General features: G+C 53.7%; 32 non-coding genes across 32 annotated transcripts; all 32 read right to left on the reverse strand.

The window, feature by feature from the left end:
- Positions 1-476: 476 nt before the first annotated feature.
- LOC128029674 (U6 spliceosomal RNA) lies at positions 477-583 on the reverse strand. Its single transcript, XR_008187528.1, has one exon. It is a non-coding gene; the product is annotated as a U6 spliceosomal RNA (small nuclear RNA).
- A 734-nt stretch (positions 584-1,317) lies between these two features.
- On the reverse strand, positions 1,318-1,424 carry LOC128029881 (U6 spliceosomal RNA). The gene has a single exon (XR_008187724.1). It is a non-coding gene; the product is annotated as a U6 spliceosomal RNA (small nuclear RNA).
- A 734-nt stretch (positions 1,425-2,158) lies between these two features.
- LOC128029675 (U6 spliceosomal RNA) lies at positions 2,159-2,265 on the reverse strand. Its single transcript, XR_008187529.1, has one exon. It is a non-coding gene; the product is annotated as a U6 spliceosomal RNA (small nuclear RNA).
- Positions 2,266-2,999: 734 nt separating this feature from the next.
- Positions 3,000-3,106, reverse strand: LOC128029677 (U6 spliceosomal RNA). Its single transcript, XR_008187530.1, has one exon. It is a non-coding gene; the product is annotated as a U6 spliceosomal RNA (small nuclear RNA).
- A 734-nt stretch (positions 3,107-3,840) lies between these two features.
- LOC128029678 (U6 spliceosomal RNA) lies at positions 3,841-3,947 on the reverse strand. The gene has a single exon (XR_008187531.1). It is a non-coding gene; the product is annotated as a U6 spliceosomal RNA (small nuclear RNA).
- Positions 3,948-4,681: 734 nt separating this feature from the next.
- LOC128029860 (U6 spliceosomal RNA) lies at positions 4,682-4,788 on the reverse strand. Its single transcript, XR_008187704.1, has one exon. It is a non-coding gene; the product is annotated as a U6 spliceosomal RNA (small nuclear RNA).
- Positions 4,789-5,522: 734 nt separating this feature from the next.
- LOC128029679 (U6 spliceosomal RNA) lies at positions 5,523-5,629 on the reverse strand. Its single transcript, XR_008187532.1, has one exon. It is a non-coding gene; the product is annotated as a U6 spliceosomal RNA (small nuclear RNA).
- A 734-nt stretch (positions 5,630-6,363) lies between these two features.
- On the reverse strand, positions 6,364-6,470 carry LOC128029680 (U6 spliceosomal RNA). Its single transcript, XR_008187533.1, has one exon. It is a non-coding gene; the product is annotated as a U6 spliceosomal RNA (small nuclear RNA).
- Positions 6,471-7,204: 734 nt separating this feature from the next.
- Positions 7,205-7,311, reverse strand: LOC128029844 (U6 spliceosomal RNA). Its single transcript, XR_008187689.1, has one exon. It is a non-coding gene; the product is annotated as a U6 spliceosomal RNA (small nuclear RNA).
- Positions 7,312-8,045: 734 nt separating this feature from the next.
- Positions 8,046-8,152, reverse strand: LOC128029845 (U6 spliceosomal RNA). The gene has a single exon (XR_008187690.1). It is a non-coding gene; the product is annotated as a U6 spliceosomal RNA (small nuclear RNA).
- Positions 8,153-8,886: 734 nt separating this feature from the next.
- LOC128029681 (U6 spliceosomal RNA) lies at positions 8,887-8,993 on the reverse strand. Its single transcript, XR_008187534.1, has one exon. It is a non-coding gene; the product is annotated as a U6 spliceosomal RNA (small nuclear RNA).
- Positions 8,994-9,727: 734 nt separating this feature from the next.
- Positions 9,728-9,834, reverse strand: LOC128029682 (U6 spliceosomal RNA). Its single transcript, XR_008187535.1, has one exon. It is a non-coding gene; the product is annotated as a U6 spliceosomal RNA (small nuclear RNA).
- Positions 9,835-10,568: 734 nt separating this feature from the next.
- On the reverse strand, positions 10,569-10,675 carry LOC128029683 (U6 spliceosomal RNA). The gene has a single exon (XR_008187536.1). It is a non-coding gene; the product is annotated as a U6 spliceosomal RNA (small nuclear RNA).
- Positions 10,676-11,409: 734 nt separating this feature from the next.
- Positions 11,410-11,516, reverse strand: LOC128029684 (U6 spliceosomal RNA). The gene has a single exon (XR_008187537.1). It is a non-coding gene; the product is annotated as a U6 spliceosomal RNA (small nuclear RNA).
- A 734-nt stretch (positions 11,517-12,250) lies between these two features.
- Positions 12,251-12,357, reverse strand: LOC128029882 (U6 spliceosomal RNA). Its single transcript, XR_008187725.1, has one exon. It is a non-coding gene; the product is annotated as a U6 spliceosomal RNA (small nuclear RNA).
- Positions 12,358-13,091: 734 nt separating this feature from the next.
- Positions 13,092-13,198, reverse strand: LOC128029686 (U6 spliceosomal RNA). Its single transcript, XR_008187539.1, has one exon. It is a non-coding gene; the product is annotated as a U6 spliceosomal RNA (small nuclear RNA).
- Positions 13,199-13,932: 734 nt separating this feature from the next.
- LOC128029687 (U6 spliceosomal RNA) lies at positions 13,933-14,039 on the reverse strand. Its single transcript, XR_008187540.1, has one exon. It is a non-coding gene; the product is annotated as a U6 spliceosomal RNA (small nuclear RNA).
- Positions 14,040-14,773: 734 nt separating this feature from the next.
- On the reverse strand, positions 14,774-14,880 carry LOC128029688 (U6 spliceosomal RNA). Its single transcript, XR_008187541.1, has one exon. It is a non-coding gene; the product is annotated as a U6 spliceosomal RNA (small nuclear RNA).
- A 734-nt stretch (positions 14,881-15,614) lies between these two features.
- LOC128029689 (U6 spliceosomal RNA) lies at positions 15,615-15,721 on the reverse strand. The gene has a single exon (XR_008187542.1). It is a non-coding gene; the product is annotated as a U6 spliceosomal RNA (small nuclear RNA).
- Positions 15,722-16,455: 734 nt separating this feature from the next.
- Positions 16,456-16,562, reverse strand: LOC128029690 (U6 spliceosomal RNA). The gene has a single exon (XR_008187543.1). It is a non-coding gene; the product is annotated as a U6 spliceosomal RNA (small nuclear RNA).
- A 734-nt stretch (positions 16,563-17,296) lies between these two features.
- On the reverse strand, positions 17,297-17,403 carry LOC128029828 (U6 spliceosomal RNA). Its single transcript, XR_008187674.1, has one exon. It is a non-coding gene; the product is annotated as a U6 spliceosomal RNA (small nuclear RNA).
- A 734-nt stretch (positions 17,404-18,137) lies between these two features.
- LOC128029861 (U6 spliceosomal RNA) lies at positions 18,138-18,244 on the reverse strand. Its single transcript, XR_008187705.1, has one exon. It is a non-coding gene; the product is annotated as a U6 spliceosomal RNA (small nuclear RNA).
- A 734-nt stretch (positions 18,245-18,978) lies between these two features.
- On the reverse strand, positions 18,979-19,085 carry LOC128029691 (U6 spliceosomal RNA). Its single transcript, XR_008187544.1, has one exon. It is a non-coding gene; the product is annotated as a U6 spliceosomal RNA (small nuclear RNA).
- A 734-nt stretch (positions 19,086-19,819) lies between these two features.
- On the reverse strand, positions 19,820-19,926 carry LOC128029693 (U6 spliceosomal RNA). Its single transcript, XR_008187545.1, has one exon. It is a non-coding gene; the product is annotated as a U6 spliceosomal RNA (small nuclear RNA).
- A 734-nt stretch (positions 19,927-20,660) lies between these two features.
- Positions 20,661-20,767, reverse strand: LOC128029846 (U6 spliceosomal RNA). Its single transcript, XR_008187691.1, has one exon. It is a non-coding gene; the product is annotated as a U6 spliceosomal RNA (small nuclear RNA).
- A 734-nt stretch (positions 20,768-21,501) lies between these two features.
- Positions 21,502-21,608, reverse strand: LOC128029694 (U6 spliceosomal RNA). Its single transcript, XR_008187546.1, has one exon. It is a non-coding gene; the product is annotated as a U6 spliceosomal RNA (small nuclear RNA).
- Positions 21,609-22,342: 734 nt separating this feature from the next.
- Positions 22,343-22,449, reverse strand: LOC128029695 (U6 spliceosomal RNA). The gene has a single exon (XR_008187547.1). It is a non-coding gene; the product is annotated as a U6 spliceosomal RNA (small nuclear RNA).
- Positions 22,450-23,183: 734 nt separating this feature from the next.
- On the reverse strand, positions 23,184-23,290 carry LOC128029829 (U6 spliceosomal RNA). The gene has a single exon (XR_008187675.1). It is a non-coding gene; the product is annotated as a U6 spliceosomal RNA (small nuclear RNA).
- A 734-nt stretch (positions 23,291-24,024) lies between these two features.
- On the reverse strand, positions 24,025-24,131 carry LOC128029862 (U6 spliceosomal RNA). Its single transcript, XR_008187706.1, has one exon. It is a non-coding gene; the product is annotated as a U6 spliceosomal RNA (small nuclear RNA).
- Positions 24,132-24,865: 734 nt separating this feature from the next.
- Positions 24,866-24,972, reverse strand: LOC128029696 (U6 spliceosomal RNA). The gene has a single exon (XR_008187548.1). It is a non-coding gene; the product is annotated as a U6 spliceosomal RNA (small nuclear RNA).
- A 734-nt stretch (positions 24,973-25,706) lies between these two features.
- Positions 25,707-25,813, reverse strand: LOC128029698 (U6 spliceosomal RNA). The gene has a single exon (XR_008187550.1). It is a non-coding gene; the product is annotated as a U6 spliceosomal RNA (small nuclear RNA).
- Positions 25,814-26,547: 734 nt separating this feature from the next.
- Positions 26,548-26,654, reverse strand: LOC128029847 (U6 spliceosomal RNA). The gene has a single exon (XR_008187692.1). It is a non-coding gene; the product is annotated as a U6 spliceosomal RNA (small nuclear RNA).
- Positions 26,655-27,332: the final 678 nt, after the last annotated feature.

Consider the following 27,332-nt stretch of genomic DNA (forward strand, 5'->3'; position numbering starts at 1 on the left):
GCAGGTGTACACACTTGCCTTTGGTCCCTGGCGTACTGGAGCTGAAGGAGGCGTGGCCTCTACCTTTTTATAAGAAAGGAGAGTGGGCAGTGAAGAAGGGCTGGACAGCAAAGGCTCAGGGTGAAGGGAGTCTTACCGGATGCTCTTTGGATCTCCACAAGGTAGTGTACGGTCAGGGATTCTCTTCTTACATCCTAAACATGAGCGTGGAAGTTCTCCGGCTAGATTTCATGTTGTTAAATAAGCAGTTGACACGGTTCTCCTCTCCCTGCTCTCAAGTTCCGAGTCTGACGATGGCCACGTACTTCTCATGAGTTCATCACATGGTGTGACGGAGCGGGGCTGCAACTGAACATCTCTAAGACAGAGGAGATGGTGAGTGATTTTACGTCAAAACGCCTCCCACGCGGAGACTTCTATGTTTATTCACCGCCCGAGGGCTGATAGAGTAGAGGGGCACGGATATCGCAATCAAATAAAAGATGGAGCGCTTCACGGATTTGCGTGTCATCCTTTCGCAGGGGCCATGCTAATCTTCTCTGTATCGATCCAATTTTAGTATATGTGCCGCCGTGGCGAGCACGGAACAGCTGGCTCGCTCGAGGTATCTGTACCCCTCGGGTCCCTGCGAGCTCTCTCAGAGCTGGTAAGGGCCCAGTGAGCCGTCTCACCCCCTCGCATACCGTGCCGCACGGAGCGCGTCGGTGCTGAGGCCGGACGCACACCCCTCCATTGATGCAACCGCTCACCGAGTTTGGGGGACAGGTGAACGTAGCGCGTCAGTTTCTAAACGTGTCCGATTACACCGTGATGTACAGGAGCATCTTCTGGACACGAGGAAGCAGGTGTACACACTTGCCTTTGGTCCCTGGCGTACTGGAGCTGAAGGAGGCGTGGCCTCTACCTTTTTATAAGAAAGGAGAGTGGGCAGTGAAGAAGGGCTGGACAGCAAAGGCTCAGGGTGAAGGGAGTCTTACCGGATGCTCTTTGGATCTCCACAAGGTAGTGTACGGTCAGGGATTCTCTTCTTACATCCTAAACATGAGCGTGGAAGTTCTCCGGCTAGATTTCATGTTGTTAAATAAGCAGTTGACACGGTTCTCCTCTCCCTGCTCTCAAGTTCCGAGTCTGACGATGGCCACGTACTTCTCATGAGTTCATCACATGGTGTGACGGAGCGGGACTGCAACTGAACATCTCTAAGACAGAGGAGATGGTGAGTGATTTTACGTCAAAACGCCTCCCACGCGGAGACTTCTATGTTTATTCACCGCCCGAGGGCTGATAGAGTAGAGGGGCACGGATATCGCAATCAAATAAAAGATGGAGCGCTCCACGGATTTGCGTGTCATCCTTTCGCAGGGGCCATGCTAATCTTCTCTGTATCGATCCAATTTTAGTATATGTGCCGCCGTGGCGAGCACGGAACAGCTGGCTCGCTCGAGGTATCTGTACCCCTCGGGTCCCTGCGAGCTCTCTCAGAGCTGGTAAGGGCCCAGTGAGCCATCTCACCCCCTCGCATACCGTGCCGCACGGAGCGCGTCGGTGCTGAGGCCGGACGCACACCCCTCCATTGATGCAACCGCTCACCGAGTTTGGGGGACAGGTGAACGTAGCGCGTCAGTTTCTAAACGTGTCCGATTACACCGTGATGTACAGGAGCATCTTCTGGACACGAGGAAGCAGGTGTACACACTTGCCTTTGGTCCCTGGCGTACTGGAGCTGAAGGAGGCGTGGCCTCTACCTTTTTATAAGAAAGGAGAGTGGGCAGTGAAGAAGGGCTGGACAGCAAAGGCTCAGGGTGAAGGGAGTCTTACCGGATGCTCTTTGGATCTCCACAAGGTAGTGTACGGTCAGGGATTCTCTTCTTACATCCTAAACATGAGCGTGGAAGTTCTCCGGCTAGATTTCATGTTGTTAAATAAGCAGTTGACACGGTTCTCCTCTCCCTGCTCTCAAGTTCCGAGTCTGACGATGGCCACGTACTTCTCATGAGTTCATCACATGGTGTGACGGAGCGGGGCTGCAACTGAACATCTCTAAGACAGAGGAGATGGTGAGTGATTTTACGTCAAAACGCCTCCCACGCGGAGACTTCTATGTTTATTCACCGCCCGAGGGCTGATAGAGTAGAGGGGCACGGATATCGCAATCAAATAAAAGATGGAGCGCTTCACGGATTTGCGTGTCATCCTTTCGCAGGGGCCATGCTAATCTTCTCTGTATCGATCCAATTTTAGTATATGTGCCGCCGTGGCGAGCACGGAACAGCTGGCTCGCTCGAGGTATCTGTACCCCTCGGGTCCCTGCGAGCTCTCTCAGAGCTGGTAAGGGCCCAGTGAGCCGTCTCACCCCCTCGCATACCGTGCCGCACGGAGCGCGTCGGTGCTGAGGCCGGACGCACACCCCTCCATTGATGCAACCGCTCACCGAGTTTGGGGGACAGGTGAACGTAGCGCGTCAGTTTCTAAACGTGTCCGATTACACCGTGATGTACAGGAGCATCTTCTGGACACGAGGAAGCAGGTGTACACACTTGCCTTTGGTCCCTGGCGTACTGGAGCTGAAGGAGGCGTGGCCTCTACCTTTTTATAAGAAAGGAGAGTGGGCAGTGAAGAAGGGCTGGACAGCAAAGGCTCAGGGTGAAGGGAGTCTTACCGGATGCTCTTTGGATCTCCACAAGGTAGTGTACGGTCAGGGATTCTCTTCTTACATCCTAAACATGAGCGTGGAAGTTCTCCGGCTAGATTTCATGTTGTTAAATAAGCAGTTGACACGGTTCTCCTCTCCCTGCTCTCAAGTTCCGAGTCTGACGATGGCCACGTACTTCTCATGAGTTCATCACATGGTGTGACGGAGCGGGGCTGCAACTGAACATCTCTAAGACAGAGGAGATGGTGAGTGATTTTACATCAAAACGCCTCCCACGCGGAGACTTCTATGTTTATTCACCGCCCGAGGGCTGATAGAGTAGAGGGGCACGGATATCGCAATCAAATAAAAGATGGAGCGCTTCACGGATTTGCGTGTCATCCTTTCGCAGGGGCCATGCTAATCTTCTCTGTATCGATCCAATTTTAGTATATGTGCCGCCGTGGCGAGCACGGAACAGCTGGCTCGCTCGAGGTATCTGTACCCCTCGGGTCCCTGCGAGCTCTCTCAGAGCTGGTAAGGGCCCAGTGAGCCGTCTCACCCCCTCGCATACCGTGCCGCACGGAGCGCGTCGGTGCTGAGGCCGGACGCACACCCCTCCATTGATGCAACCGCTCACCGAGTTTGGGGGACAGGTGAACGTAGCGCGTCAGTTTCTAAACGTGTCCGATTACACCGTGATGTACAGGAGCATCTTCTGGACACGAGGAAGCAGGTGTACACACTTGCCTTTGGTCCCTGGCGTACTGGAGCTGAAGGAGGCGTGGCCTCTACCTTTTTATAAGAAAGGAGAGTGGGCAGTGAAGAAGGGCTGGACAGCAAAGGCTCAGGGTGAAGGGAGTCTTACCGGATGCTCTTTGGATCTCCACAAGGTAGTGTACGGTCAGGGATTCTCTTCTTACATCCTAAACATGAGCGTGGAAGTTCTCCGGCTAGATTTCATGTTGTTAAATAAGCAGTTGACACGGTTCTCCTCTCCCTGCTCTCAAGTTCCGAGTCTGACGATGGCCACGTACTTCTCATGAGTTCATCACATGGTGTGACGGAGCGGGGCTGCAACTGAACATCTCTAAGACAGAGGAGATGGTGAGTGATTTTACGTCAAAACGCCTCCCACGCGGAGACTTCTATGTTTATTCACCGCCCGAGGGCTGATAGAGTAGAGGGGCACGGATATCGCAATCAAATAAAAGATGGAGCGCTTCACGGATTTGCGTGTCATCCTTTCGCAGGGGCCATGCTAATCTTCTCTGTATCGATCCAATTTTAGTATATGTGCCGCCGTGGCGAGCACGGAACAGCTGGCTCGCTCGAGGTATCTGTACCCCTCGGGTCCCTGCGAGCTCTCTCAGAGCTGGTAAGGGCCCAGTGAGCCGTCTCACCCCCTCGCATACCGTGCCGCACGGAGCGCGTCGGTGCTGAGGCCGGACGCACACCCCTCCATTGATGCAACCGCTCACCGAGTTTGGGGGACAGGTGAACGTAGCGCGTCAGTTTCTAAACGTGTCCGATTACACCGTGATGTACAGGAGCATCTTCTGGACACGAGGAAGCAGGTGTACACACTTGCCTTTGGTCCCTGGCGTACTGGAGCTGAAGGAGGCGTGGCCTCTACCTTTTTATAAGAAAGGAGAGTGGGCAGTGAAGAAGGGCTGGACAGCAAAGGCTCAGGGTGAAGGGAGCCTTACCGGATGCTCTTTGGATCTCCACAAGGTAGTGTACGGTCAGGGATTCTCTTCTTACATCCTAAACATGAGCGTGGAAGTTCTCCGGCTAGATTTCATGTTGTTAAATAAGCAGTTGACACGGTTCTCCTCTCCCTGCTCTAAAGTTCTGAGTCTGACGATGGCCACGTACTTCTCATGAGTTCATCACATGGTGTGACGGAGCGGGGCTGCAACTGAACATCTCTAAGACAGAGGAGATGGTGAGTGATTTTACGTCAAAACGCCTCCCACGCGGAGACTTCTATGTTTATTCACCGCCCGAGGGCTGATAGAGTAGAGGGGCACGGATATCGCAATCAAATAAAAGATGGAACGCTTCACGGATTTGCGTGTCATCCTTTCACAGGGGCCATGCTAATCTTCTCTGTATCGATCCAATTTTAGTATATGTGCCGCCGTGGCGAGCACGGAACAGCTGGCTCGCTCGAGGTATCTGTACCCCTCGGGTCCCTGCGAGCTCTCTCAGAGCTGGTAAGGGCCCAGTGAGCCGTCTCACCCCCTCGCATACCGTGCCGCACGGAGCGCGTCGGTGCTGAGGCCGGACGCACACCCCTCCATTGATGCAACCGCTCACCGAGTTTGGGGGACAGGTGAACGTAGCGCGTCAGTTTCTAAACGTGTCCGATTACACCGTGATGTACAGGAGCATCTTCTGGACACGAGGAAGCAGGTGTACACACTTGCCTTTGGTCCCTGGCGTACTGGAGCTGAAGGAGGCGTGGCCTCTACCTTTTTATAAGAAAGGAGAGTGGGCAGTGAAGAAGGGCTGGACAGCAAAGGCTCAGGGTGAAGGGAGTCTTACCGGATGCTCTTTGGATCTCCACAAGGTAGTGTACGGTCAGGGATTCTCTTCTTACATCCTAAACATGAGCGTGGAAGTTCTCCGGCTAGATTTCATGTTGTTAAATAAGCAGTTGACACGGTTCTCCTCTCCCTGCTCTCAAGTTCCGAGTCTGACGATGGCCACGTACTTCTCATGAGTTCATCACATGGTGTGACGGAGCGGGGCTGCAACTGAACATCTCTAAGACAGAGGAGATGGTGAGTGATTTTACGTCAAAACGCCTCCCACGCGGAGACTTCTATGTTTATTCACCGCCCGAGGGCTGATAGAGTAGAGGGGCACGGATATCGCAATCAAATAAAAGATGGAGCGCTTCACGGATTTGCGTGTCATCCTTTCGCAGGGGCCATGCTAATCTTCTCTGTATCGATCCAATTTTAGTATATGTGCCGCCGTGGCGAGCACGGAACAGCTGGCTCGCTCGAGGTATCTGTACCCCTCGGGTCCCTGCGAGCTCTCTCAGAGCTGGTAAGGGCCCAGTGAGCCATCTCACCCCCTCGCATACCGTGCCGCACGGAGCGCGTCGGTGCTGAGGCCGGACGCACACCCTTCCATTGATGCAACCGCTCACCGAGTTTGGGGGACAGGTGAACGTAGCGCGTCAGTTTCTAAACGTGTCCGATTACACCGTGATGTACAGGAGCATCTTCTGGACACGAGGAAGCAGGTGTACACACTTGCCTTTGGTCCCTGGCGTACTGGAGCTGAAGGAGGCGTGGCCTCTACCTTTTTATAAGAAAGGAGAGTGGGCAGTGAAGAAGGGCTGGACAGCAAAGGCTCAGGGTGAAGGGAGTCTTACCGGATGCTCTTTGGATCTCCACAAGGTAGTGTACGGTCAGGGATTCTCTTCTTACATCCTAAACATGAGCGTGGAAGTTCTCCGGCTAGATTTCATGTTGTTAAATAAGCAGTTGACACGGTTCTCCTCTCCCTGCTCTCAAGTTCCGAGTCTGACGATGGCCACGTACTTCTCATGAGTTCATCACATGGTGTGACGGAGCGGGGCTGCAACTGAACATCTCTAAGACAGAGGAGATGGTGAGTGATTTTACGTCAAAACGCCTCCCACGCGGAGACTTCTATGTTTATTCACCGCCCGAGGGCTGATAGAGTAGAGGGGCACGGATATCGCAATCAAATAAAAGATGGAGCGCTTCACGGATTTGCGTGTCATCCTTTCGCAGGGGCCATGCTAATCTTCTCTGTATCGATCCAATTTTAGTATATGTGCCGCCGTGGCGAGCACGGAACAGCTGGCTCGCTCGAGGTATCTGTACCCCTCGGGTCCCTGCGAGCTCTCTCAGAGCTGGTAAGGGCCCAGTGAGCCATCTCACCCCCTCGCATACCGTGCCGCACGGAGCGCGTCGGTGCTGAGGCCGGACGCACACCCTTCCATTGATGCAACCGCTCACCGAGTTTGGGGGACAGGTGAACGTAGCGCGTCAGTTTCTAAACGTGTCCGATTACACCGTGATGTACAGGAGCATCTTCTGGACACGAGGAAGCAGGTGTACACACTTGCCTTTGGTCCCTGGCGTACTGGAGCTGAAGGAGGCGTGGCCTCTACCTTTTTATAAGAAAGGAGAGTGGGCAGTGAAGAAGGGCTGGACAGCAAAGGCTCAGGGTGAAGGGAGTCTTACCGGATGCTCTTTGGATCTCCACAAGGTAGTGTACGGTCAGGGATTCTCTTCTTACATCCTAAACATGAGCGTGGAAGTTCTCCGGCTAGATTTCATGTTGTTAAATAAGCAGTTGACACGGTTCTCCTCTCCCTGCTCTCAAGTTCTGAGTCTGACGATGGCCACGTACTTCTCATGAGTTCATCACATGGTGTGACGGAGCGGGGCTGCAACTGAACATCTCTAAGACAGAGGAGATGGTGAGTGATTTTACGTCAAAACGCCTCCCACGCGGAGACTTCTATGTTTATTCACCGCCCGAGGGCTGATAGAGTAGAGGGGCACGGATATCGCAATCAAATAAAAGCTGGAGCGCTTCACGGATTTGCGTGTCATCCTTTCGCAGGGGCCATGCTAATCTTCTCTGTATCGATCCAATTTTAGTATATGTGCCGCCGTGGCGAGCACGGAACAGCTGGCTCGCTCGAGGTATCTGTACCCCTCGGGTCCCTGCGAGCTCTCTCAGAGCTGGTAAGGGCCCAGTGAGCCATCTCACCCCCTCGCATACCGTGCCGCACGGAGCGCGTCGGTGCTGAGGCCGGACGCACACCCTTCCATTGATGCAACCGCTCACCGAGTTTGGGGGACAGGTGAACGTAGCGCGTCAGTTTCTAAACGTGTCCGATTACACCGTGATGTACAGGAGCATCTTCTGGACACGAGGAAGCAGGTGTACACACTTGCCTTTGGTCCCTGGCGTACTGGAGCTGAAGGAGGCGTGGCCTCTACCTTTTTATAAGAAAGGAGAGTGGGCAGTGAAGAAGGGCTGGACAGCAAAGGCTCAGGGTGAAGGGAGTCTTACCGGATGCTCTTTGGATCTCCACAAGGTAGTGTACGGTCAGGGATTCTCTTCTTACATCCTAAACATGAGCGTGGAAGTTCTCCGGCTAGATTTCATGTTGTTAAATAAGCAGTTGACACGGTTCTCCTCTCCCTGCTCTCAAGTTCTGAGTCTGACGATGGCCACGTACTTCTCATGAGTTCATCACATGGTGTGACGGAGCGGGGCTGCAACTGAACATCTCTAAGACAGAGGAGATGGTGAGTGATTTTACGTCAAAACGCCTCCCACGCGGAGACTTCTATGTTTATTCACCGCCCGAGGGCTGATAGAGTAGAGGGGCACGGATATCGCAATCAAATAAAAGCTGGAGCGCTTCACGGATTTGCGTGTCATCCTTTCGCAGGGGCCATGCTAATCTTCTCTGTATCGATCCAATTTTAGTATATGTGCCGCCGTGGCGAGCACGGAACAGCTGGCTCGCTCGAGGTATCTGTACCCCTCGGGTCCCTGCGAGCTCTCTCAGAGCTGGTAAGGGCCCAGTGAGCCGTCTCACCCCCTCGCATACCGTGCCGCACGGAGCGCGTCGGTGCTGAGGCCGGACGCACACCCCTCCATTGATGCAACCGCTCACCGAGTTTGGGGGACAGGTGAACGTAGCGCGTCAGTTTCTAAACGTGTCCGATTACACCGTGATGTACAGGAGCATCTTCTGGACACGAGGAAGCAGGTGTACACACTTGCCTTTGGTCCCTGGCGTACTGGAGCTGAAGGAGGCGTGGCCTCTACCTTTTTATAAGAAAGGAGAGTGGGCAGTGAAGAAGGGCTGGACAGCAAAGGCTCAGGGTGAAGGGAGTCTTACCGGATGCTCTTTGGATCTCCACAAGGTAGTGTACGGTCAGGGATTCTCTTCTTACATCCTAAACATGAGCGTGGAAGTTCTCCGGCTAGATTTCATGTTGTTAAATAAGCAGTTGACACGGTTCTCCTCTCCCTGCTCTCAAGTTCCGAGTCTGACGATGGCCACGTACTTCTCATGAGTTCATCACATGGTGTGACGGAGCGGGGCTGCAACTGAACATCTCTAAGACAGAGGAGATGGTGAGTGATTTTACGTCAAAACGCCTCCCACGCGGAGACTTCTATGTTTATTCACCGCCCGAGGGCTGATAGAGTAGAGGGGCACGGATATCGCAATCAAATAAAAGATGGAGCGCTTCACGGATTTGCGTGTCATCCTTTCGCAGGGGCCATGCTAATCTTCTCTGTATCGATCCAATTTTAGTATATGTGCCGCCGTGGCGAGCACGGAACAGCTGGATCGCTCGAGGTATCTGTACCCCTCGGGTCCCTGCGAGCTCTCTCAGAGCTGGTAAGGGCCCAGTGAGCCATCTCACCCCCTCGCATACCGTGCCGCACGGAGCGCGTCGGTGCTGAGGCCGGACGCACACCCTTCCATTGATGCAACCGCTCACCGAGTTTGGGGGACAGGTGAACGTAGCGCGTCAGTTTCTAAACGTGTCCGATTACACCGTGATGTACAGGAGCATCTTCTGGACACGAGGAAGCAGGTGTACACACTTGCCTTTGGTCCCTGGCGTACTGGAGCTGAAGGAGGCGTGGCCTCTACCTTTTTATAAGAAAGGAGAGTGGGCAGTGAAGAAGGGCTGGACAGCAAAGGCTCAGGGTGAAGGGAGCCTTACCGGATGCTCTTTGGATCTCCACAAGGTAGTGTACGGTCAGGGATTCTCTTCTTACATCCTAAACATGAGCGTGGAAGTTCTCCGGCTAGATTTCATGTTGTTAAATAAGCAGTTGACACGGTTCTCCTCTCCCTGCTCTCAAGTTCCGAGTCTGACGATGGCCACGTACTTCTCATGAGTTCATCACATGGTGTGACGGAGCGGGGCTGCAACTGAACATCTCTAAGACAGAGGAGATGGTGAGTGATTTTACGTCAAAACGCCTCCCACGCGGAGACTTCTATGTTTATTCACCGCCCGAGGGCTGATAGAGTAGAGGGGCACGGATATCGCAATCAAATAAAAGATGGAGCGCTTCACGGATTTGCGTGTCATCCTTTCGCAGGGGCCATGCTAATCTTCTCTGTATCGATCCAATTTTAGTATATGTGCCGCCGTGGCGAGCACGGAACAGCTGGCTCGCTCGAGGTATCTGTACCCCTCGGGTCCCTGCGAGCTCTCTCAGAGCTGGTAAGGGCCCAGTGAGCCATCTCACCCCCTCGCATACCGTGCCGCACGGAGCGCGTCGGTGCTGAGGCCGGACGCACACCCTTCCATTGATGCAACCGCTCACCGAGTTTGGGGGACAGGTGAACGTAGCGCGTCAGTTTCTAAACGTGTCCGATTACACCGTGATGTACAGGAGCATCTTCTGGACACGAGGAAGCAGGTGTACACACTTGCCTTTGGTCCCTGGCGTACTGGAGCTGAAGGAGGCGTGGCCTCTACCTTTTTATAAGAAAGGAGAGTGGGCAGTGAAGAAGGGCTGGACAGCAAAGGCTCAGGGTGAAGGGAGTCTTACCGGATGCTCTTTGGATCTCCACAAGGTAGTGTACGGTCAGGGATTCTCTTCTTACATCCTAAACATGAGCGTGGAAGTTCTCCGGCTAGATTTCATGTTGTTAAATAAGCAGTTGACACGGTTCTCCTCTCCCTGCTCTCAAGTTCCGAGTCTGACGATGGCCACGTACTTCTCATGAGTTCATCACATGGTGTGACGGAGCGGGGCTGCAACTGAACATCTCTAAGACAGAGGAGATGGTGAGTGATTTTACGTCAAAACGCCTCCCACGCGGAGACTTCTATGTTTATTCACCGCCCGAGGGCTGATAGAGTAGAGGGGCACGGATATCGCAATCAAATAAAAGATGGAGCGCTTCACGGATTTGCGTGTCATCCTTTCGCAGGGGCCATGCTAATCTTCTCTGTATCGATCCAATTTTAGTATATGTGCCGCCGTGGCGAGCACGGAACAGCTGGCTCGCTCGAGGTATCTGTACCCCTCGGGTCCCTGCGAGCTCTCTCAGAGCTGGTAAGGGCCCAGTGAGCCGTCTCACCCCCTCGCATACCGTGCCGCACGGAGCGCGTCGGTGCTGAGGCCGGACGCACACCCCTCCATTGATGCAACCGCTCACCGAGTTTGGGGGACAGGTGAACGTAGCGCGTCAGTTTCTAAACGTGTCCGATTACACCGTGATGTACAGGAGCATCTTCTGGACACGAGGAAGCAGGTGTACACACTTGCCTTTGGTCCCTGGCGTACTGGAGCTGAAGGAGGCGTGGCCTCTACCTTTTTATAAGAAAGGAGAGTGGGCAGTGAAGAAGGGCTGGACAGCAAAGGCTCAGGGTGAAGGGAGTCTTACCGGATGCTCTTTGGATCTCCACAAGGTAGTGTACGGTCAGGGATTCTCTTCTTACATCCTAAACATGAGCGTGGAAGTTCTCCGGCTAGATTTCATGTTGTTAAATAAGCAGTTGACACGGTTCTCCTCTCCCTGCTCTCAAGTTCCGAGTCTGACGATGGCCACGTACTTCTCATGAGTTCATCACATGGTGTGACGGAGCGGGGCTGCAACTGAACATCTCTAAGACAGAGGAGATGGTGAGTGATTTTACGTCAAAACGCCTCCCACGCGGAGACTTCTATGTTTATTCACCGCCCGAGGGCTGATAGAGTAGAGGGGCACGGATATCGCAATCAAATAAAAGATGGAGCGCTTCACGGATTTGCGTGTCATCCTTTCGCAGGGGCCATGCTAATCTTCTCTGTATCGATCCAATTTTAGTATATGTGCCGCCGTGGCGAGCACGGAACAGCTGGCTCGCTCGAGGTATCTGTACCCCTCGGGTCCCTGCGAGCTCTCTCAGAGCTGGTAAGGGCCCAGTGAGCCGTCTCACCCCCTCGCATACCGTGCCGCACGGAGCGCGTCGGTGCTGAGGCCGGACGCACACCCCTCCATTGATGCAACCGCTCACCGAGTTTGGGGGACAGGTGAACGTAGCGCGTCAGTTTCTAAACGTGTCCGATTACACCGTGATGTACAGGAGCATCTTCTGGACACGAGGAAGCAGGTGTACACACTTGCCTTTGGTCCCTGGCGTACTGGAGCTGAAGGAGGCGTGGCCTCTACCTTTTTATAAGAAAGGAGAGTGGGCAGTGAAGAAGGGCTGGACAGCAAAGGCTCAGGGTGAAGGGAGTCTTACCGGATGCTCTTTGGATCTCCACAAGGTAGTGTACGGTCAGGGATTCTCTTCTTACATCCTAAACATGAGCGTGGAAGTTCTCCGGCTAGATTTCATGTTGTTAAATAAGCAGTTGACACGGTTCTCCTCTCCCTGCTCTCAAGTTCCGAGTCTGACGATGGCCACGTACTTCTCATGAGTTCATCACATGGTGTGACGGAGCGGGGCTGCAACTGAACATCTCTAAGACAGAGGAGATGGTGAGTGATTTTACGTCAAAACGCCTCCCACGCGGAGACTTCTATGTTTATTCACCGCCCGAGGGCTGATAGAGTAGAGGGGCACGGATATCGCAATCAAATAAAAGATGGAGCGCTCCACGGATTTGCGTGTCATCCTTTCGCAGGGGCCATGCTAATCTTCTCTGTATCGATCCAATTTTAGTATATGTGCCGCCGTGGCGAGCACGGAACAGCTGGCTCGCTCGAGGTATCTGTACCCCTCGGGTCCCTGCGAGCTCTCTCAGAGCTGGTAAGGGCCCAGTGAGCCATCTCACCCCCTCGCATACCGTGCCGCACGGAGCGCGTCGGTGCTGAGGCCGGACGCACACCCCTCCATTGATGCAACCGCTCACCGAGTTTGGGGGACAGGTGAACGTAGCGCGTCAGTTTCTAAACGTGTCCGATTACACCGTGATGTACAGGAGCATCTTCTGGACACGAGGAAGCAGGTGTACACACTTGCCTTTGGTCCCTGGCGTACTGGAGCTGAAGGAGGCGTGGCCTCTACCTTTTTATAAGAAAGGAGAGTGGGCAGTGAAGAAGGGCTGGACAGCAAAGGCTCAGGGTGAAGGGAGTCTTACCGGATGCTCTTTGGATCTCCACAAGGTAGTGTACGGTCAGGGATTCTCTTCTTACATCCTAAACATGAGCGTGGAAGTTCTCCGGCTAGATTTCATGTTGTTAAATAAGCAGTTGACACGGTTCTCCTCTCCCTGCTCTCAAGTTCCGAGTCTGACGATGGCCACGTACTTCTCATGAGTTCATCACATGGTGTGACGGAGCGGGGCTGCAACTGAACATCTCTAAGACAGAGGAGATGGTGAGTGATTTTACGTCAAAACGCCTCCCACGCGGAGACTTCTATGTTTATTCACCGCCCGAGGGCTGATAGAGTAGAGGGGCACGGATATCGCAATCAAATAAAAGATGGAGCGCTTCACGGATTTGCGTGTCATCCTTTCGCAGGGGCCATGCTAATCTTCTCTGTATCGATCCAATTTTAGTATATGTGCCGCCGTGGCGAGCACGGAACAGCTGGCTCGCTCGAGGTATCTGTACCCCTCGGGTCCCTGCGAGCTCTCTCAGAGCTGGTAAGGGCCCAGTGAGCCGTCTCACCCCCTCGCATACCGTGCCGCACGGAGCGCGTCGGTGCTGAGGCCGGACGCACACCCCTCCATTGATGCAACCGCTCACCGAGTTTGGGGGACAGGTGAACGTAGCGCGTCAGTTTCTAAACGTGTCCGATTACACCGTGATGTACAGGAGCATCTTCTGGACACGAGGAAGCAGGTGTACACACTTGCCTTTGGTCCCTGGCGTACTGGAGCTGAAGGAGGCGTGGCCTCTACCTTTTTATAAGAAAGGAGAGTGGGCAGTGAAGAAGGGCTGGACAGCAAAGGCTCAGGGTGAAGGGAGTCTTACCGGATGCTCTTTGGATCTCCACAAGGTAGTGTACGGTCAGGGATTCTCTTCTTACATCCTAAACATGAGCGTGGAAGTTCTCCGGCTAGATTTCATGTTGTTAAATAAGCAGTTGACACGGTTCTCCTCTCCCTGCTCTCAAGTTCCGAGTCTGACGATGGCCACGTACTTCTCATGAGTTCATCACATGGTGTGACGGAGCGGGGCTGCAACTGAACATCTCTAAGACAGAGGAGATGGTGAGTGATTTTACATCAAAACGCCTCCCACGCGGAGACTTCTATGTTTATTCACCGCCCGAGGGCTGATAGAGTAGAGGGGCACGGATATCGCAATCAAATAAAAGATGGAGCGCTTCACGGATTTGCGTGTCATCCTTTCGCAGGGGCCATGCTAATCTTCTCTGTATCGATCCAATTTTAGTATATGTGCCGCCGTGGCGAGCACGGAACAGCTGGCTCGCTCGAGGTATCTGTACCCCTCGGGTCCCTGCGAGCTCTCTCAGAGCTGGTAAGGGCCCAGTGAGCCGTCTCACCCCCTCGCATACCGTGCCGCACGGAGCGCGTCGGTGCTGAGGCCGGACGCACACCCCTCCATTGATGCAACCGCTCACCGAGTTTGGGGGACAGGTGAACGTAGCGCGTCAGTTTCTAAACGTGTCCGATTACACCGTGATGTACAGGAGCATCTTCTGGACACGAGGAAGCAGGTGTACACACTTGCCTTTGGTCCCTGGCGTACTGGAGCTGAAGGAGGCGTGGCCTCTACCTTTTTATAAGAAAGGAGAGTGGGCAGTGAAGAAGGGCTGGACAGCAAAGGCTCAGGGTGAAGGGAGTCTTACCGGATGCTCTTTGGATCTCCACAAGGTAGTGTACGGTCAGGGATTCTCTTCTTACATCCTAAACATGAGCGTGGAAGTTCTCCGGCTAGATTTCATGTTGTTAAATAAGCAGTTGACACGGTTCTCCTCTCCCTGCTCTCAAGTTCCGAGTCTGACGATGGCCACGTACTTCTCATGAGTTCATCACATGGTGTGACGGAGCGGGGCTGCAACTGAACATCTCTAAGACAGAGGAGATGGTGAGTGATTTTACGTCAAAACGCCTCCCACGCGGAGACTTCTATGTTTATTCACCGCCCGAGGGCTGATAGAGTAGAGGGGCACGGATTTCGCAATCAAATAAAAGATGGAGCGCTTCACGGATTTGCGTGTCATCCTTTCGCAGGGGCCATGCTAATCTTCTCTGTATCGATCCAATTTTAGTATATGTGCCGCCGTGGCGAGCACGGAACAGCTGGCTCGCTCGAGGTATCTGTACCCCTCGGGTCCCTGCGAGCTCTCTCAGAGCTGGTAAGGGCCCAGTGAGCCGTCTCACCCCCTCGCATACCGTGCCGCACGGAGCGCGTCGGTGCTGAGGCCGGACGCACACCCCTCCATTGATGCAACCGCTCACCGAGTTTGGGGGACAGGTGAACGTAGCGCGTCAGTTTCTAAACGTGTCCGATTACACCGTGATGTACAGGAGCATCTTCTGGACACGAGGAAGCAGGTGTACACACTTGCCTTTGGTCCCTGGCGTACTGGAGCTGAAGGAGGCGTGGCCTCTACCTTTTTATAAGAAAGGAGAGTGGGCAGTGAAGAAGGGCTGGACAGCAAAGGCTCAGGGTGAAGGGAGTCTTACCGGATGCTCTTTGGATCTCCACAAGGTAGTGTACGGTCAGGGATTCTCTTCTTACATCCTAAACATGAGCGTGGAAGTTCTCCGGCTAGATTTCATGTTGTTAAATAAGCAGTTGACACGGTTCTCCTCTCCCTGCTCTCAAGTTCCGAGTCTGACGATGGCCACGTACTTCTCATGAGTTCATCACATGGTGTGACGGAGCGGGGCTGCAACTGAACATCTCTAAGACAGAGGAGATGGTGAGTGATTTTACGTCAAAACGCCTCCCACGCGGAGACTTCTATGTTTATTCACCGCCCGAGGGCTGATAGAGTAGAGGGGCACGGATTTCGCAATCAAATAAAAGATGGAGCGCTTCACGGATTTGCGTGTCATCCTTTCGCAGGGGCCATGCTAATCTTCTCTGTATCGATCCAATTTTAGTATATGTGCCGCCGTGGCGAGCACGGAACAGCTGGCTCGCTCGAGGTATCTGTACCCCTCGGGTCCCTGCGAGCTCTCTCAGAGCTGGTAAGGGCCCAGTGAGCCGTCTCACCCCCTCGCATACCGTGCCGCACGGAGCGCGTCGGTGCTGAGGCCGGACGCACACCCCTCCATTGATGCAACCGCTCACCGAGTTTGGGGGACAGGTGAACGTAGCGCGTCAGTTTCTAAACGTGTCCGATTACACCGTGATGTACAGGAGCATCTTCTGGACACGAGGAAGCAGGTGTACACACTTGCCTTTGGTCCCTGGCGTACTGGAGCTGAAGGAGGCGTGGCCTCTACCTTTTTATAAGAAAGGAGAGTGGGCAGTGAAGAAGGGCTGGACAGCAAAGGCTCAGGGTGAAGGGAGTCTTACCGGATGCTCTTTGGATCTCCACAAGGTAGTGTACGGTCAGGGATTCTCTTCTTACATCCTAAACATGAGCGTGGAAGTTCTCCGGCTAGATTTCATGTTGTTAAATAAGCAGTTGACACGGTTCTCCTCTCCCTGCTCTCAAGTTCCGAGTCTGACGATGGCCACGTACTTCTCATGAGTTCATCACATGGTGTGACGGAGCGGGGCTGCAACTGAACATCTCTAAGACAGAGGAGATGGTGAGTGATTTTACGTCAAAACGCCTCCCACGCGGAGACTTCTATGTTTATTCACCGCCCGAGGGCTGATAGAGTAGAGGGGCACGGATATCGCAATCAAATAAAAGATGGAGCGCTTCACGGATTTGCGTGTCATCCTTTCGCAGGGGCCATGCTAATCTTCTCTGTATCGATCCAATTTTAGTATATGTGCCGCCGTGGCGAGCACGGAACAGCTGGCTCGCTCGAGGTATCTGTACCCCTCGGGTCCCTGCGAGCTCTCTCAGAGCTGGTAAGGGCCCAGTGAGCCGTCTCACCCCCTCGCATACCGTGCCGCACGGAGCGCGTCGGTGCTGAGGCCGGACGCACACCCCTCCATTGATGCAACCGCTCACCGAGTTTGGGGGACAGGTGAACGTAGCGCGTCAGTTTCTAAACGTGTCCGATTACACCGTGATGTACAGGAGCATCTTCTGGACACGAGGAAGCAGGTGTACACACTTGCCTTTGGTCCCTGGCGTACTGGAGCTGAAGGAGGCGTGGCCTCTACCTTTTTATAAGAAAGGAGAGTGGGCAGTGAAGAAGGGCTGGACAGCAAAGGCTCAGGGTGAAGGGAGTCTTACCGGATGCTCTTTGGATCTCCACAAGGTAGTGTACGGTCAGGGATTCTCTTCTTACATCCTAAACATGAGCGTGGAAGTTCTCCGGCTAGATTTCATGTTGTTAAATAAGCAGTTGACACGGTTCTCCTCTCCCTGCTCTCAAGTTCCGAGTCTGACGATGGCCACGTACTTCTCATGAGTTCATCACATGGTGTGACGGAGCGGGGCTGCAACTGAACATCTCTAAGACAGAGGAGATGGTGAGTGATTTTACGTCAAAACGCCTCCCACGCGGAGACTTCTATGTTTATTCACCGCCCGAGGGCTGATAGAGTAGAGGGGCACGGATATCGCAATCAAATAAAAGATGGAGCGCTTCACGGATTTGCGTGTCATCCTTTCGCAGGGGCCATGCTAATCTTCTCTGTATCGATCCAATTTTAGTATATGTGCCATCGTGGCGAGCACGGAACAGCTGGCTCGCTCGAGGTATCTGTACCCCTCGGGTCCCTGCGAGCTCTCTCAGAGCTGGTAAGGGCCCAGTGAGCCGTCTCACCCCCTCGCATACCGTGCCGCACGGAGCGCGTCGGTGCTGAGGCCGGACGCACACCCCTCCATTGATGCAACCGCTCACCGAGTTTGGGGGACAGGTGAACGTAGCGCGTCAGTTTCTAAACGTGTCCGATTACACCGTGATGTACAGGAGCATCTTCTGGACACGAGGAAGCAGGTGTACACACTTGCCTTTGGTCCCTGGCGTACTGGAGCTGAAGGAGGCGTGGCCTCTACCTTTTTATAAGAAAGGAGAGTGGGCAGTGAAGAAGGGCTGGACAGCAAAGGCTCAGGGTGAAGGGAGCCTTACCGGATGCTCTTTGGATCTCCACAAGGTAGTGTACGGTCAGGGATTCTCTTCTTACATCCTAAACATGAGCGTGGAAGTTCTCCGGCTAGATTTCATGTTGTTAAATAAGCAGTTGACACGGTTCTCCTCTCCCTGCTCTAAAGTTCCGAGTCTGACGATGGCCACGTACTTCTCATGAGTTCATCACATGGTGTGACGGAGCGGGGCTGCAACTGAACATCTCTAAGACAGAGGAGATGGTGAGTGATTTTACGTCAAAACGCCTCCCACGCGGAGACTTCTATGTTTATTCACCGCCCGAGGGCTGATAGAGTAGAGGGGCACGGATATCGCAATCAAATAAAAGATGGAACGCTTCACGGATTTGCGTGTCATCCTTTCACAGGGGCCATGCTAATCTTCTCTGTATCGATCCAATTTTAGTATATGTGCCGCCGTGGCGAGCACGGAACAGCTGGCTCGCTCGAGGTATCTGTACCCCTCGGGTCCCTGCGAGCTCTCTCAGAGCTGGTAAGGGCCCAGTGAGCCGTCTCACCCCCTCGCATACCGTGCCGCACGGAGCGCGTCGGTGCTGAGGCCGGACGCACACCCCTCCATTGATGCAACCGCTCACCGAGTTTGGGGGACAGGTGAACGTAGCGCGTCAGTTTCTAAACGTGTCCGATTACACCGTGATGTACAGGAGCATCTTCTGGACACGAGGAAGCAGGTGTACACACTTGCCTTTGGTCCCTGGCGTACTGGAGCTGAAGGAGGCGTGGCCTCTACCTTTTTATAAGAAAGGAGAGTGGGCAGTGAAGAAGGGCTGGACAGCAAAGGCTCAGGGTGAAGGGAGTCTTACCGGATGCTCTTTGGATCTCCACAAGGTAGTGTACGGTCAGGGATTCTCTTCTTACATCCTAAACATGAGCGTGGAAGTTCTCCGGCTAGATTTCATGTTGTTAAATAAGCAGTTGACACGGTTCTCCTCTCCCTGCTCTCAAGTTCCGAGTCTGACGATGGCCACGTACTTCTCATGAGTTCATCACATGGTGTGACGGAGCGGGGCTGCAACTGAACATCTCTAAGACAGAGGAGATGGTGAGTGATTTTACGTCAAAACGCCTCCCACGCGGAGACTTCTATGTTTATTCACCGCCCGAGGGCTGATAGAGTAGAGGGGCACGGATATCGCAATCAAATAAAAGATGGAGCGCTTCACGGATTTGCGTGTCATCCTTTCGCAGGGGCCATGCTAATCTTCTCTGTATCGATCCAATTTTAGTATATGTGCCGCCGTGGCGAGCACGGAACAGCTGGCTCGCTCGAGGTATCTGTACCCCTCGGGTCCCTGCGAGCTCTCTCAGAGCTGGTAAGGGCCCAGTGAGCCGTCTCACCCCCTCGCATACCGTGCCGCACGGAGCGCGTCGGTGCTGAGGCCGGACGCACACCCCTCCATTGATGCAACCGCTCACCGAGTTTGGGGGACAGGTGAACGTAGCGCGTCAGTTTCTAAACGTGTCCGATTACACCGTGATGTACAGGAGCATCTTCTGGACACGAGGAAGCAGGTGTACACACTTGCCTTTGGTCCCTGGCGTACTGGAGCTGAAGGAGGCGTGGCCTCTACCTTTTTATAAGAAAGGAGAGTGGGCAGTGAAGAAGGGCTGGACAGCAAAGGCTCAGGGTGAAGGGAGTCTTACCGGATGCTCTTTGGATCTCCACAAGGTAGTGTACGGTCAGGGATTCTCTTCTTACATCCTAAACATGAGCGTGGAAGTTCTCCGGCTAGATTTCATGTTGTTAAATAAGCAGTTGACACGGTTCTCCTCTCCCTGCTCTCAAGTTCCGAGTCTGACGATGGCCACGTACTTCTCATGAGTTCATCACATGGTGTGACGGAGCGGGGCTGCAACTGAACATCTCTAAGACAGAGGAGATGGTGAGTGATTTTACGTCAAAACGCCTCCCACGCGGAGACTTCTATGTTTATTCACCGCCCGAGGGCTGATAGAGTAGAGGGGCACGGATATCGCAATCAAATAAAAGATGGAGCGCTTCACGGATTTGCGTGTCATCCTTTCGCAGGGGCCATGCTAATCTTCTCTGTATCGATCCAATTTTAGTATATGTGCCGCCGTGGCGAGCACGGAACAGCTGGATCGCTCGAGGTATCTGTACCCCTCGGGTCCCTGCGAGCTCTCTCAGAGCTGGTAAGGGCCCAGTGAGCCATCTCACCCCCTCGCATACCGTGCCGCACGGAGCGCGTCGGTGCTGAGGCCGGACGCACACCCTTCCATTGATGCAACCGCTCACCGAGTTTGGGGGACAGGTGAACGTAGCGCGTCAGTTTCTAAACGTGTCCGATTACACCGTGATGTACAGGAGCATCTTCTGGACACGAGGAAGCAGGTGTACACACTTGCCTTTGGTCCCTGGCGTACTGGAGCTGAAGGAGGCGTGGCCTCTACCTTTTTATAAGAAAGGAGAGTGGGCAGTGAAGAAGGGCTGGACAGCAAAGGCTCAGGGTGAAGGGAGTCTTACCGGATGCTCTTTGGATCTCCACAAGGTAGTGTACGGTCAGGGATTCTCTTCTTACATCCTAAACATGAGCGTGGAAGTTCTCCGGCTAGATTTCATGTTGTTAAATAAGCAGTTGACACGGTTCTCCTCTCCCTGCTCTCAAGTTCCGAGTCTGACGATGGCCACGTACTTCTCATGAGTTCATCACATGGTGTGACGGAGCGGGGCTGCAACTGAACATCTCTAAGACAGAGGAGATGGTGAGTGATTTTACGTCAAAACGCCTCCCACGCGGAGACTTCTATGTTTATTCACCGCCCGAGGGCTGATAGAGTAGAGGGGCACGGATATCGCAATCAAATAAAAGATGGAGCGCTTCACGGATTTGCGTGTCATCCTTTCGCAGGGGCCATGCTAATCTTCTCTGTATCGATCCAATTTTAGTGTATGTGCCGCCGTGGCGAGCACAGAACAGCTGGCTCGCTCGAGGTATCTGTACCCCTCGGGTCCCTGCGAGCTCTCTCAGAGCTGGTAAGGGCCCAGTGAGCCGTCTCACCCCCTCGCATACCGTGCCGCACGGAGCGCGTCGGTGCTGAGGCCGGACGCACACCCCTCCATTGATGCAACCGCTCACCGAGTTTGGGGGACAGGTGAACGTAGCGCGTCAGTTTCTAAACGTGTCCGATTACACCGTGATGTACAGGAGCATCTTCTGGACACGAGGAAGCAGGTGTACACACTTGCCTTTGGTCCCTGGCGTACTGGAGCTGAAGGAGGCGTGGCCTCTACCTTTTTATAAGAAAGGAGAGTGGGCAGTGAAGAAGGGCTGGACAGCAAAGGCTCAGGGTGAAGGGAGTCTTACCGGATGCTCTTTGGATCTCCACAAGGTAGTGTACGGTCAGGGATTCTCTTCTTACATCCTAAACATGAGCGTGGAAGTTCTCCGGCTAGATTTCATGTTGTTAAATAAGCAGTTGACACGGTTCTCCTCTCCCTGCTCTCAAGTTCCGAGTCTGACGATGGCCACGTACTTCTCATGAGTTCATCACATGGTGTGACGGAGCGGGGCTGCAACTGAACATCTCTAAGACAGAGGAGATGGTGAGTGATTTTACGTCAAAACGCCTCCCACGCGGAGACTTCTATGTTTATTCACCGCCCGAGGGCTGATAGAGTAGAGGGGCACGGATATCGCAATCAAATAAAAGATGGAGCGCTTCACGGATTTGCGTGTCATCCTTTCGCAGGGGCCATGCTAATCTTCTCTGTATCGATCCAATTTTAGTATATGTGCCGCCGTGGCGAGCACGGAACAGCTGGCTCGCTCGAGGTATCTGTACCCCTCGGGTCCCTGCGAGCTCTCTCAGAGCTGGTAAGGGCCCAGTGAGCCATCTCACCCCCTCGCATACCGTGCCGCACGGAGCGCGTCGGTGCTGAGGCCGGACGCACACCCCTCCATTGATGCAACCGCTCACCGAGTTTGGGGGACAGGTGAACGTAGCGCGTCAGTTTCTAAACGTGTCCGATTACACCGTGATGTACAGGAGCATCTTCTGGACACGAGGAAGCAGGTGTACACACTTGACTTTGGTCCCTGGCGTACTGGAGCTGAAGGAGGCGTGGCCTCTACCTTTTTATAAGAAAGGAGAGTGGGCAGTAAAGAAGGGCTGGACAGCAAAGGCTCAGGGTGAAGGGAGTCTTACCGGATGCTCTTTGGATCTCCACAAGGTAGTGTACGGTCAGGGATTCTCTTCTTACATCCTAAACATGAGCGTGGAAGTTCTCCGGCTAGATTTCATGTTGTTAAATAAGCAGTTGACACGGTTCTCCTCTCCCTGCTCTCAAGTTCCGAGTCTGACGATGGCCACGTACTTCTCATGAGTTCATCACATGGTGTGACGGAGCGGGGCTGCAACTGAACATCTCTAAGACAGAGGAGATGGTGAGTGATTTTACGTCAAAACGCCTCCCACGCGGAGACTTCTATGTTTATTCACCGCCCGAGGGCTGATAGAGTAGAGGGGCACGGATATCGCAATCAAATAAAAGATGGAGCGCTTCACGGATTTGCGTGTCATCCTTTCGCAGGGGCCATGCTAATCTTCTCTGTATCGATCCAATTTTAGTATATGTGCCGCCGTGGCGAGCACGGAACAGCTGGCTCGCTCGAGGTATCTGTACCCCTCGGGTCCCTGCGAGCTCTCTCAGAGCTGGTAAGGGCCCAGTGAGCCGTCTCACCCCCTCGCATACCGTGCCGCACGGAGCGCGTCGGTGCTGAGGCCGGACGCACACCCCTCCATTGATGCAACCGCTCACCGAGTTTGGGGGACAGGTGAACGTAGCGCGTCAGTTTCTAAACGTGTCCGATTACACCGTGATGTACAGGAGCATCTTCTGGACACGAGGAAGCAGGTGTACACACTTGCCTTTGGTCCCTGGCGTACTGGAGCTGAAGGAGGCGTGGCCTCTACCTTTTTATAAGAAAGGAGAGTGGGCAGTGAAGAAGGGCTGGACAGCAAAGGCTCAGGGTGAAGGGAGTCTTACCGGATGCTCTTTGGATCTCCACAAGGTAGTGTACGGTCAGGGATTCTCTTCTTACATCCTAAACATGAGCGTGGAAGTTCTCCGGCTAGATTTCATGTTGTTAAATAAGCAGTTGACACGGTTCTCCTCTCCCTGCTCTCAAGTTCCGAGTCTGACGATGGCCACGTACTTCTCATGAGTTCATCACATGGTGTGACGGAGCGGGGCTGCAACTGAACATCTCTAAGACAGAGGAGATGGTGAGTGATTTTACGTCAAAACGCCTCCCACGCGGAGACTTCTATGTTTATTCACCGCCCGAGGGCTGATAGAGTAGAGGGGCACGGATATCGCAATCAAATAAAAGATGGAGCGCTTCACGGATTTGCGTGTCATCCTTTCGCAGGGGCCATGCTAATCTTCTCTGTATCGATCCAATTTTAGTATATGTGCCATCGTGGCGAGCACGGAACAGCTGGCTCGCTCGAGGTATCTGTACCCCTCGGGTCCCTGCGAGCTCTCTCAGAGCTGGTAAGGGCCCAGTGAGCCGTCTCACCCCCTCGCATACCGTGCCGCACGGAGCGCGTCGGTGCTGAGGCCGGACGCACACCCCTCCATTGATGCAACCGCTCACCGAGTTTGGGGGACAGGTGAACGTAGCGCGTCAGTTTCTAAACGTGTCCGATTACACCGTGATGTACAGGAGCATCTTCTGGACACGAGGAAGCAGGTGTACACACTTGCCTTTGGTCCCTGGCGTACTGGAGCTGAAGGAGGCGTGGCCTCTACCTTTTTATAAGAAAGGAGAGTGGGCAGTGAAGAAGGGCTGGACAGCAAAGGCTCAGGGTGAAGGGAGCCTTACCGGATGCTCTTTGGATCTCCACAAGGTAGTGTACGGTCAGGGATTCTCTTCTTACATCCTAAACATGAGCGTGGAAGTTCTCCGGCTAGATTTCATGTTGTTAAATAAGCAGTTGACACGGTTCTCCTCTCCCTGCTCTAAAGTTCCGAGTCTGACGATGGCCACGTACTTCTCATGAGTTCATCACATGGTGTGACGGAGCGGGGCTGCAACTGAACATCTCTAAGACAGAGGAGATGGTGAGTGATTTTACGTCAAAACGCCTCCCACGCGGAGACTTCTATGTTTATTCACCGCCCGAGGGCTGATAGAGTAGAGGGGCACGGATATCGCAATCAAATAAAAGATGGAACGCTTCACGGATTTGCGTGTCATCCTTTCACAGGGGCCATGCTAATCTTCTCTGTATCGATCCAATTTTAGTATATGTGCCGCCGTGGCGAGCACGGAACAGCTGGCTCGCTCGAGGTATCTGTACCCCTCGGGTCCCTGCGAGCTCTCTCAGAGCTGGTAAGGGCCCAGTGAGCCGTCTCACCCCCTCGCATACCGTGCCGCACGGAGCGCGTCGGTGCTGAGGCCGGACGCACACCCCTCCATTGATGCAACCGCTCACCGAGTTTGGGGGACAGGTGAACGTAGCGCGTCAGTTTCTAAACGTGTCCGATTACACCGTGATGTACAGGAGCATCTTCTGGACACGAGGAAGCAGGTGTACACACTTGCCTTTGGTCCCTGGCGTACTGGAGCTGAAGGAGGCGTGGCCTCTACCTTTTTATAAGAAAGGAGAGTGGGCAGTGAAGAAGGGCTGGACAGCAAAGGCTCAGGGTGAAGGGAGTCTTACCGGATGCTCTTTGGATCTCCACAAGGTAGTGTACGGTCAGGGATTCTCTTCTTACATCCTAAACATGAGCGTGGAAGTTCTCCGGCTAGATTTCATGTTGTTAAATAAGCAGTTGACACGGTTCTCCTCTCCCTGCTCTCAAGTTCCGAGTCTGACGATGGCCACGTACTTCTCATGAGTTCATCACATGGTGTGACGGAGCGGGGCTGCAACTGAACATCTCTAAGACAGAGGAGATGGTGAGTGATTTTACGTCAAAACGCCTCCCACGCGGAGACTTCTATGTTTATTCACCGCCCGAGGGCTGATAGAGTAGAGGGGCACGGATATCGCAATCAAATAAAAGATGGAGCGCTTCACGGATTTGCGTGTCATCCTTTCGCAGGGGCCATGCTAATCTTCTCTGTATCGATCCAATTTTAGTATATGTGCCGCCGTGGCGAGCACGGAACAGCTGGCTCGCTCGAGGTATCTGTACCCCTCGGGTCCCTGCGAGCTCTCTCAGAGCTGGTAAGGGCCCAGTGAGCCGTCTCACCCCCTCGCATACCGTGCCGCACGGAGCGCGTCGGTGCTGAGGCCGGACGCACACCCCTCCATTGATGCAACCGCTCACCGAGTTTGGGGGACAGGTGAACGTAGCGCGTCAGTTTCTAAACGTGTCCGATTACACCGTGATGTACAGGAGCATCTTCTGGACACGAGGAAGCAGGTGTACACACTTGCCTTTGGTCCCTGGCGTACTGGAGCTGAAGGAGGCGTGGCCTCTACCTTTTTATAAGAAAGGAGAGTGGGCAGTGAAGAAGGGCTGGACAGCAAAGGCTCAGGGTGAAGGGAGTCTTACCGGATGCTCTTTGGATCTCCACAAGGTAGTGTACGGTCAGGGATTCTCTTCTTACATCCTAAACATGAGCGTGGAAGTTCTCCGGCTAGATTTCATGTTGTTAAATAAGCAGTTGACACGGTTCTCCTCTCCCTGCTCTCAAGTTCCGAGTCTGACGATGGCCACGTACTTCTCATGAGTTCATCACATGGTGTGACGGAGCGGGGCTGCAACTGAACATCTCTAAGACAGAGGAGATGGTGAGTGATTTTACGTCAAAACGCCTCCCACGCGGAGACTTCTATGTTTATTCACCGCCCGAGGGCTGATAGAGTAGAGGGGCACGGATATCGCAATCAAATAAAAGATGGAGCGCTTCACGGATTTGCGTGTCATCCTTTCGCAGGGGCCATGCTAATCTTCTCTGTATCGATCCAATTTTAGTATATGTGCCGCCGTGGCGAGCACGGAACAGCTGGATCGCTCGAGGTATCTGTACCCCTCGGGTCCCTGCGAGCTCTCTCAGAGCTGGTAAGGGCCCAGTGAGCCATCTCACCCCCTCGCATACCGTGCCGCACGGAGCGCGTCGGTGCTGAGGCCGGACGCACACCCTTCCATTGATGCAACCGCTCACCGAGTTTGGGGGACAGGTGAACGTAGCGCGTCAGTTTCTAAACGTGTCCGATTACACCGTGATGTACAGGAGCATCTTCTGGACACGAGGAAGCAGGTGTACACACTTGCCTTTGGTCCCTGGCGTACTGGAGCTGAAGGAGGCGTGGCCTCTACCTTTTTATAAGAAAGGAGAGTGGGCAGTGAAGAAGGGCTGGACAGCAAAGGCTCAGGGTGAAGGGAGTCTTACCGGATGCTCTTTGGATCTCCACAAGGTAGTGTACGGTCAGGGATTCTCTTCTTACATCCTAAACATGAGCGTGGAAGTTCTCCGGCTAGATTTCATGTTGTTAAATAAGCAGTTGACACGGTTCTCCTCTCCCTGCTCTCAAGTTCCGAGTCTGACGATGGCCACGTACTTCTCATGAGTTCATCACATGGTGTGACGGAGCGGGGCTGCAACTGAACATCTCTAAGACAGAGGAGATGGTGAGTGATTTTACGTCAAAACGCCTCCCACGCGGAGACTTCTATGTTTATTCACCGCCCGAGGGCTGATAGAGTAGAGGGGCACGGATATCGCAATCAAATAAAAGATGGAGCGCTTCACGGATTTGCGTGTCATCCTTTCGCAGGGGCCATGCTAATCTTCTCTGTATCGATCCAATTTTAGTGTATGTGCCGCCGTGGCGAGCACAGAACAGCTGGCTCGCTCGAGGTATCTGTACCCCTCGGGTCCCTGCGAGCTCTCTCAGAGCTGGTAAGGGCCCAGTGAGCCGTCTCACCCCCTCGCATACCGTGCCGCACGGAGCGCGTCGGTGCTGAGGCCGGACGCACACCCCTCCATTGATGCAACCGCTCACCGAGTTTGGGGGACAGGTGAACGTAGCGCGTCAGTTTCTAAACGTGTCCGATTACACCGTGATGTACAGGAGCATCTTCTGGACACGAGGAAGCAGGTGTACACACTTGCCTTTGGTCCCTGGCGTACTGGAGCTGAAGGAGGCGTGGCCTCTACCTTTTTATAAGAAAGGAGAGTGGGCAGTGAAGAAGGGCTGGACAGCAAAGGCTCAGGGTGAAGGGAGTCTTACCGGATGCTCTTTGGATCTCCACAAGGTAGTGTACGGTCAGGGATTCTCTTCTTACATCCTAAACATGAGCGTGGAAGTTCTCCGGCTAGATTTCATGTTGTTAAATAAGCAGTTGACACGGTTCTCCTCTCCCTGCTCTCAAGTTCCGAGTCTGACGATGGCCACGTACTTCTCATGAGTTCATCACATGGTGTGACGGAGCGGGGCTGCAACTGAACATCTCTAAGACAGAGGAGATGGTGAGTGATTTTACGTCAAAACGCCTCCCACGCGGAGACTTCTAT

Source organism: Carassius gibelio, chromosome A15 (genome assembly GCF_023724105.1).
Source record: "Carassius gibelio isolate Cgi1373 ecotype wild population from Czech Republic chromosome A15, carGib1.2-hapl.c, whole genome shotgun sequence".
NCBI lineage: Eukaryota > Metazoa > Chordata > Actinopteri > Cypriniformes > Cyprinidae > Carassius > Carassius gibelio.